This window comes from Macrosteles quadrilineatus, unplaced genomic scaffold, assembly GCF_028750875.1.
Source record: "Macrosteles quadrilineatus isolate MER2022 unplaced genomic scaffold, UCM_ALF_1.0 Scaffold_1__1_contigs__length_201487025, whole genome shotgun sequence".
NCBI classification, from domain to species: domain Eukaryota; kingdom Metazoa; phylum Arthropoda; class Insecta; order Hemiptera; family Cicadellidae; genus Macrosteles; species Macrosteles quadrilineatus.
In genome coordinates, this window is record NW_026542594.1 from 167,685,157 (window position 1) to 167,695,436 (window position 10,280).

Below are 10,280 nucleotides of genomic sequence, written 5' to 3' on the forward strand. Positions count from 1 at the left end.
AGAGGTTCAAAAAATTAACTAAACTACTAGGACACTGAGAACAAAGATATTGTTTATTTTTAAGTTTATAAATTTACAAATTTAGTTTTGTAATTTAAAGTACTTAAATTTATGTCATACTTAGGTATTTTATTACCATTACCTGTCCTTATGGCAGAATGGTTTAACGGTCTAACAAAATATACTGTTATGTGTGTTTTAACAGTAGGAACGAGCTTACTTTTTATGAATAAAGTTTAAAGTTGTATCACTTTTTCACCAACAACTCAAAGCAATGACATTCAGTAACAGGTTAGTACAGAATTAATTGTCTCATATAATAATCACAAGAAAATGCAAAAACTGTGTAAAAATAAAAATCATGGATTGCATACCCTTATCACAAGGTCATCCTGAAGACCTAGAGGTTAGAACTCATGGTTTATCAGTAGAAAACTGGTCACCACTTTCACATTGTAAATCATCAAGATTGTGAAACACAAGTGAGAAATCAGAGAAGTCAGTTTTACATTAGAAGTCAAAGATTAATCTGATAACGGTTTGAAAAATATGAAAACATAGAAATTTTTAAAAATAAAATAAAGAAAAGTCTGATTAAATATTTTTTTAAGAACACTACGGTGTCTTTAATGTGATAGTGGGAGCCTATAATGATAGTTTCAAATATGTAATTCCTTATTGTTTTCGAATTATTCGCTTTAAAGTGAAATCAAGTAAAAATGTTAAAATCAGTAACATGGATTTACCCTCTTTAAATCAAAATGAGAAGATGAAATGAATTCCTTAATTTATATTTTAGTTTCCAAAATAAGAGTTGCAGCAAACCTGCATAATAAGAGGATTTGCAGTTAAGTAATTGCATTTGTATCAAAAGTATTGTTTATTTACATCCATCTAGATACAGGCCCGCGCTATGGGCCCAAGAGCTAATTGCGCCCAATTAGCAATCAATCGACAAGCAATAAACATAAAAAAATTACTATTTTTGTTGATTAAAGGGTTGTCTTGTGGGGGAATTCTCTTTCTTGCCCTAAAAACCTAAAACCTCTGCCATTTATTAAAGCGACCCTGACTAGAAAAAAAAATAGTAAAAAAAATAGTATCATTTCACTTAGTCCTGAAAGTGATTCATTTTGGGGCAATAGGGTGTTTTTCGTTTATGAGCGGGGAAAGCCGAGCTTCAAAATGGAACTTTCGTGACAAGAACTTTTGTGACGAGTACCGGTAGTGCGATACTGTTCATCACGATGCAAATAATTACACAAAGCTTCTTAGTTTTAATTAATAAAAAAATCAAACATTATTCCATTTTGTAGTGATTCTTTTCAAGCTTTCATATTATGGTATTAGGATTTATTTGAAAGTCAGCTGTCAGATATTTTCTGTAATGAAATAACCATTACATAAAAATTATTACACTAAAAATTATTACACATTGTAATATTACACACATTAATATTATACACATTGCAATTGTGTTACATTGTAAAATTATTACACTAGTGCTCTAGTTGAGCTAAACGGTAACTTTACTTGTTTTGGGTAGGAAAAGTTTTTTTGGACCGGAAAAGTACGGTAATGTTTACAACAGGCTAAATCATGTTTTGATATAATGAAAAAAACTATTCTAGTAAAGCTCATCCGTATGGATATGAGCTATTTTCGAAAAAAAGAGCGATGAAAAAATTATGAACGATCTTGTTCAACGAGTAAGCAGCAATCTCGTATTATTTTGAAATTATTCTGAATTTCTTTTTCCACACACAATTTACCTACAATTCATGGACTTTCTCCCGGAGTTAATTCTTGTGCAAATTTCATTTCAAAATGATGTAAAAAACTACCATCTTAACATAAAACAACTACTTGTAATTATAATTGATTAGTAGCCTACTTGCTGACTGATTCTCTGCTGTTGTAGGTATTAAGATTGGTATTAAAAACTTCATACAGAAACAACTATCACTTAATATTGAAACAACTTCATACAGTAGAGATGAGATTTATGAAAAAGTTTGATCAATTTTTAAATTATTATCAATGAAAGGAAACCCCTATTATATTTTTTAAATTTTAACTCAGCACATATTCTACAGAAAACACTTCAAAATCTGAAATATGTGGGTTTTCCGGCAAAATCATTTAACAATTATAAAGCTTTTATATATTAAAAAAATTAAAGATTTATTTACATGGACATATTAACAACACGATTGTGGTAACTTTGAGTTTAAATCAAGTAGGTATCAAAAAATATAAATATAAATAATTAAATCTGCATTTATAGTTATGAATAGAAAATATAGCTTCAAATTATTAACAATAATTAAAGATGCCGTATAAAATCCTTATGAACTACTTTTAACAACTTTTTATCTATTTGCAGTCACAAGCAACTAAGGAAAAGCAATGTTGAACTTGAAACGAATTTTGCACGTGTAAACCGTCTGCACGTTTTGTCATGAAATTTTAACATGAACAAACAAACTTCCTGTCTCTACAAAGTTAAAAACGTGTTCAAATCTTCAAATTAGCGAATAAAAAGCAAAATGCATTACAACTACTAAATTTGTGTTACTAATTGTATAATTAAACCATGATAAATAAATTGTTATCATGACATTTATGCTTGAAATTAGTAAATTAAATCCTGTCAATTTTGCAAAGATTACCAATTAAACAAGATACTGTATAAATTTAATTTTTACACCAACCATTCTTAGCCATTCTACATCAAATAGTGGGAATATTAAACCTTAAAAAAAATGCTCTAAACTATTTCTGAAGCAAGAATATAGACAATTATCATGTGGTCACAGTGCTCTGGAAAGTTCAAACTATATTTTATAAACAATTAAGTCAACAATTTTACTTTAGTAATAAAACGGGCAAACTATCCTATAATTAACCATCTTATCCGACAAAATATTTATTTAAAACACTCACCACTCACCTGGAAAATTACCGGTAGCTGAAATCACAAACGGCTCGGTCGAAGTTCACTTCTGAACTAGAAGAAGCAGGAAGCCATGGAGTGATAAGGCGGACACTATCAGGGTTGCAACCTACCCCTACGAAATATCCCCACAAACAAATATTTACCACGAGGCTTTACCAAACTTATTTAACCGGTTTTAAGTAGCATAAAAACTCGAATAAATAAATTTGTGATCAACGAATCGCGTAGAATGTTTTGAGATTGTTGTGGGTGAAATAAGATTTTTATTTGATGGATCATGAGTCATGTTCATGTCTTAGTTATCTTTTGACCTTGAGGTTGGTAGGGTCGAGTCCAACTGTTATCTCCACATTGTCATTTCGAAATAAAAGCACGAGCTAAACCAATTTTCTGTACAACATAATTGAACGGGTTTAGTGGAAAGCTACAAATACAATTGCCTAGAGAATATATTAATTAATATTTTATATCGTAAATGTCTTTATTTGGGGTGTTTTCCAGTTTTTTTTTATAAGACTAGTAAACAGAGACAGAAGTGCAATAAGATAGAATAGTAAATTAATTATAAAACATAATTAAATGAGAAGTAATCTGGAACTTTTATGTACTCTTTAATGTACTTTTACTCTATAAGAAATGTTTTGTGGATTATTTGTCATTGTATATTGTGAAGATAAAGGCAATTAAAGTATTACTAGCTGTTACTCACGGGCTTCACCCCATTTGTCTTCATAAGTACTGTATAAATAAAACTATTGATTGGTTAAGGCTGAAATAAACAAAACAGGATACAGGAATAAACAAATAATAACACCTTATTTTAATAAGGTAGGTAATACATAACTGAAAGAATAACAAACAAATAAGTACAGCTGATGTATTTTTAACATTAGGTATATGGAAAGTTCCATTTCGACGACCTTAAAGGGGACGAACATTTTATATGGTTTATGGGGGTGTGACTTTTAGTTTTCTCAAAAGTTCATGGGTACTTTGGGATTTATATATGGGTAGCATTTATATAAATTATTTTTCATTTGGGGTGTATCGAGTAATACCAAATACATAGGCTATTGCTTTCATGAAGTTGTTTTGTGAAGAAAAATATCATTGTACTATGAATTGAATATTTGTAATATATTTGTTGGAATAATTTAATTAAATATAATTATAATAGTTGAAATTTTTACTTCTTGTTGCGGTACTGTGTTTGAACTGTAGCCTACCACTTTAGATTTTTCTAAAAACTTTAAGCTTTTATATAGATTTTATTTGACACTGACCTGATATAGTTTTTGTTGCAGGTTAAATCTTTTTACAAAATTTTTTTTACAAAAACGTTGATATGTTCTGACATGAATCTTTTATTGATTGATCAAAAGTTCAAAGATTTCATGAGTTTATTATAATGGATTTATTCATAGAATATTATAGGATTAATGTATATATGAATCATCCAATTAGACGGCAAATTAATGCAAAATGTCATTTTTTAGCCCCTAGCGAAGTCGGGTTTATAGTAGTAGGCCTATATAGTAATAAAACCCAAAGCTATGTCGGGCAACAGATAGTTTGCAATACTACAACAAAATCACAAAATCATAAATTACAAATAAAAAAATATATTTACGTAGTCAAAACTCAAAAAATTTAAATAGCATCATAAAAATGGCAAACAGCTTTTCATTTTAAAGGTAAATCAATTCCGAGTAACTTTCAAATTTAATCGTTATCCGTAACGCTTTCTGTTTTCGAGTCATCGACTAAAACCATGTTTTCCCCTTATCAAACGCATGTTAGTTGTTTTGTTGTTGTTATTTCACTGTTTAAATTTGTTGTCCTTAAAATAACTTTATTTACATCCATTTGTAGCGTTAATAAAGAACACGAACTTTTAAGAGTAGGGTGCCGTAAATCTCACACATATCATCCGCATATACTTGAATACAAGGTTTTGATCAGAAATTCCCCATAAAATATTAATATTTTGTGCCTCCTAAGGGCACAAACCTTAATTAAATGGTTGTATTCAATCACATTTTAATGTTCTATTTCTAATTCAAGAATGTTAATCACACATCTTGTTTCAACAAACTCTATTTCAAAACTAAACCATGTTTATAAAAACAATCTGGCAACTAAACATCTTCAATACAAATAAATAATATGACAAAAGTAACAGACATCCCGCCTCAAGATGTCCACATCTTTATGAATCTCAGTACCGCCTCGGTTTCTTGATGAACCTTCCGTAACGGGTTACTGTGCCAGCTCCTGGACGATCACGTGAGTTGCATGGACGATTAAGGACCATGGATGAACAGTTTGAAAGAATACCATCTCCTCCGTAGTACGGTGTAGGAACTAAGAACTTCCGGTTTCGTCGAATGTTTTTCTTGTCCGTTTCCACAAGGTAGGAACGTGTTTCGTTCAATTTCCTGACTACCTACGGTGTCGACGTAGGTCTGTGAGCCAATGATATGCGTACGCTGTTTAGTTTGTTTTCATTTTTGTTTCTTTACTTTTTATTTAGTTGGCCTTTTGATTCTTACCACACATTTTCTATATTAAACCATTGAAAAGACGGCACCTACGTTTTTATTGGGGCGTGGTTTAATATTTTAGTCTACTTTAGTGTTCAAACATTTTAATTTTGTAAAAACAATTACAATTAATTGTTTAGCTCTGTTAGTGAGCTTTTAAAACAAAGCCATCGATCGATGTTTGTACCCAAATGCGTCTCGTTGTCCCAAATAATTGATAGTTAAAATTGAAAAACAAATTTACTGTAGGCTACATTATTTATATCGAGAACTTGCGCCAACTCAACCAGCAGTTCACGTTCGACGTAGCAGGCCACCACTTGTTCAGAAGCACAGAAAATATACTAATAGTAGTATGTTTTCTGTGTCAGAAGTGAATACGCAGTGTAGTGCCAAATGATCCAATGTACGGAATGTACAATATGGAGGTTCTCTATTATTTTATACGCATAGCTAAATGCGTCGCAATATTGGGCCAGTAGTTATGCGAAACGGGGACCCTCTTATTATTTGTGAAACCCCTCTCGTATTTTGTTAATGGTGAACGTGCATTAGAAAAATACAAAAATGCCTTTCTATGTGTTATTGAATTTTAAAACAATACTATGTATCCAATAATTTATTCTATCAATTAGATTTAAATCGTCAAAAATAATAAAGTTATTTGTTACAAATACACATGAAACTACAGTGGTGTTTCAAAAAATCGTCAAAGTTATGGTTTTGTAAACAATACCATGTGAGAGTTTTATATTACCATCAAGTATAGATTTAAATAACGCAAACAGTAATGCTCTATTGTGTCAATATTTCATCACTAGGGCGTAAAGTGACTGTTTTCAACCCGAGCCCAAGTCTTTCATGATAATGAGTGGGGATTAAAAACACTATTTGACCGTGTGATGGAACATTTTTTCGTCATATTGCAACATTATTTAAGCAAATTAAGTAAGTAAACGAAAATACTTTGCCATAAAGATAACCTCTCAAAACGACGTCTAACTTGTTTTCAATTTTACTATTGCATACAAACAGTTGTTTAGTACGTTTTGCTTACGTCAAGGGATTTCGTTATTTTATCTAGTACGATTGTGTTAGTGTACGCCAAACTATTGACAAGAATGCAACAATAAGCTACAATGGATTAAATCAATCGATACATAATTTCGATACATGCGATTGCTTACGATCAAAGTGTACAGTTGAGTTTAAACAGCTGACTTTTGCTCACCAGGGACTAAAAATGCTTCTTATTCCCTATGGAGTAAAACAGCTACTTTAGACCAGCAATGCATCTATTAAAAACAGCTGTTTTCGCTGCAATATGAACAGTAGTTAGACTCTGGTAACTGGTTGAGCAGAACTAAATAAAGCTAAGCACTACCAAATCTACTGAGGGAGTATGTTTCATCTATGGTACTACTGACTGTTGAGTTGTATTTTCTGCAGTAGATTTAAAACAATTCATTATTTTATTAAGTGTCCTACGAAGCACTGTAAGACATCTAGTACTGTATGACATTACAGCTGTTAGATTCTGACTTTGACTCGGCTAGATTTGACATTCATTTATGTTCTGTGTATCAATAATTTGGTATCAAGAGATGACTATCTCCTTTGACTCTGACCTTAGCTTAGTGGAGTTGAAAGATCAACCTTAAACACGAGAAAACACATGATTTCTCAGTAAAATAAAGTATTACCGTGCATGTCATTTCTTGATGATAAACAAGATAGATGATTTCTATATCTTCTAATATATATATGTTGTATACATATATACAAATATATATGTATACGTCCATGAACAAAAAAACATGAGTAATTTTTGTCCGATTTTGATGAAATTTGGTTTAAAGAAGTAAGACGGTAAGATTGGTAATCAAGAAAATAAAAAAATGTTAATCTAAAATTCCCATGTTATTCTTATAGAGAATATTGTAAAATGTTGTAGAGTAGTTTGCTTGTTTATGGATTTTATCAAACTTAGCAAATTTAGGATATTTATTTTATACTAAGCTATTAATATGTTACAAAAAAACACACTTTATCAGTTTCCTTGGAGCAGCAAACCTAGGTACTTGTTAAACCTAATGTTATTTAAATAGACATAATTGAAACTCAATTCAGACAAATAGAAATTCGCTTAGTCGGCATGTTTGCTGTGGCAAATTAAAATGAGTCTGCATCTATTATCAATTAATCAAATTTAGATAAAAAGCTTAATCAAAGAGGATATATTCTTTTGGAGGGATTACAAAAGGCGTAAAAAGGTTTTAGATAAGTTTTTACCCAATTCTATTTAATAGCTTGGCCCCCACCATAGAAGCAAGATTAATAGTGACCACTATAACCTTACCACAGCATGCACTGTGTTATATGGCACTGGACTGGACCCCTGTACAATATAAACAGAAATATGTACAGAGTGTACAGATAACAAAATGTAACATTTCTGCCAAAGCTGAATTTACTTATAGCTGAAATATCTAATGAAAGTTGATAATTTTAAACTGAAACTAAAAAATTAAGTATTTCCAGCCTTAAGAAAAATATTAATTACTATTAACAAGAGAGTCAAAGACAGAAAAGTAATTTAATAAACAAGGGCATGTTCATTTAATGTGTAACCTGTATTCCAATTTCCAGTAAAAAGTAGTTTGTTTGAGGTAAATAGTCCAGATAAAAATATATTTAAAAAATATATTAGGTACTGTTTTTCAAATCTGAACTGTAGTCTATGTGGACGGGCAAATGCAAGGTTAAAAGAGGTCGCCAACCTCTTAAAAAAAAATCCTTGGTGGTGCATGCACTTGATGCCACTTTCATGTCAAACAAAACCAACGAAATAGCTCATGGTTGTTTGACACTAAACAAAACTCTTGAGTAAGCTTTGTAACTATGCACACATTCCTTTTTTTAAATAAATAAACCAAGTACATCCGGTATGAAGGTATTTATTCTAATTGGCTTTTAAAACACTGTGGAAGGTTTATTATTTAGATTTCATGTCATTCACACTGATAGGGATTTTAAAGTTGAATGATGTCTTGGTAATATTTCCAGTGTTAAATCTCTAATAGTAAATTTGATATGCAGTATAAACATGATTTTTTTTATTTATTTTAAATGGTAAAAATATTTATTTAGTATTCTCTGACTACAGATTTTGTTTGCAGGATCCAATCCTGCTGATAGTAAAATGTTCTTTGAGTGCTCTTAGATATATTTTACTTTGTCTTACATCAGAGGGTTCACACCATGAATATTTCTCAATGATACTCTGTGCACATTATTCCTCAGTGACTTCTGCAAATGTTATCTACACTACACACAACTATCTTGTGATGCCTTTGGCCATGAAAACACTGCCCCCAGCTGACTCTTAGATGAGATTTCTAGGTGATTCCATGGACTTTAGATACCGCAAGTATGACTTCTCACTCTGTTAACTTACAAACTCTGAGCTGTCTTGATGTGTGTTGAATCAGGTGTGGTTAGGATTCCACTAGGTCCCTTAGTTGCCGCTGACTTTATGGACTATTAAAACAGCTTGTCTAAGAAACATGTCGGCCTTAGTCAGTAACAAGACTACAAGATCATGCCACTCATCGTACACTCATCTCCATTCATGCTTGGCTTAAAATACCAGTGATCTGTTGTTGACTTAAGGGCGCGCTTTACCCCTGACGTGCAACCGAATGCAAGGGTTTGCAAGATTTCTGTTACATTGAACCAACCAGGGTGTTAACATCACCTGGTACATTGAAGGTAGAATCAAAGTTAAGGTCTCATATTAAAGAGGATGAAATTTTCTATAGTTCTTTGTTTCTATATTTCAATTATTTTAAATACACACCTTATAAACTTGAGTTGTAGTACAAGAAAAAAGGGTCTTTTCAACTAGCCTTAACTGATTAAAAAAAACGTTTTTTGAACATTTGAAAAACGCAGAACTATAGATTGGTCTTTGTACTACTACAAGCCGTTTAGAGTGCGTAGCTATCATTATTTGTCAATTCTAAAACAGTAATCTTGGAAACAGCGCTGTCCAATGGTGAAACATAGCTACTGAAGCCCGAGCTGAGATTTCCGAGCTAAGGTAAAGCGCACCCTTAAGTATTTTTTTTCTATAAGGTAAACTTTACAGTGATCACTTTACTCTTTACAGATCAGAGCTTCATTAGCAGGTAAATGCCAAAAACTTTAAAGATGACTCGTCCACAAAATCATTGCTGATTTATTGTTACTCTGAAAATACACACGAGAATAGGTTTAGAAATGATTAATGAATACACCAAGTTGAAAAATTACACACTTGACTTGTACATAATTTATTAACATGAACCAGAAGTATTGGCATAGAGTATAGACTAGGTAAAAGACAGAGAGCAACAACAGAAATGGTCAACAGTCTAGTTACAGTAAGGAACTTAGTGCTCCTGACCTAGAGAATGGATGTACAAAAAACATGTACAAAAAATGTGTACAATAGGTTTGAGTAGTTTTGTACAAATTTAGATATCACTATACCACTATTTATATAATGTTGAATAGTTTGATTTTCGCTTAATAAGGGGGAATGATTTTTGCCCTTTTTTTAAAAAAGGTTGGCTGGCGACCTTCTTAAGCAAGGGACTAGCCAGCACAGTTCAAAAAAGGACTTTAAAAACTGATATATCAAAAGTGGAGAAGACAAGACACAAATTCAAAACATTGATGCCTTGGCTGTTTGAACGGAGTATAGTTTAAAGTCAAGTGGGTTTTCAAGTTCAACT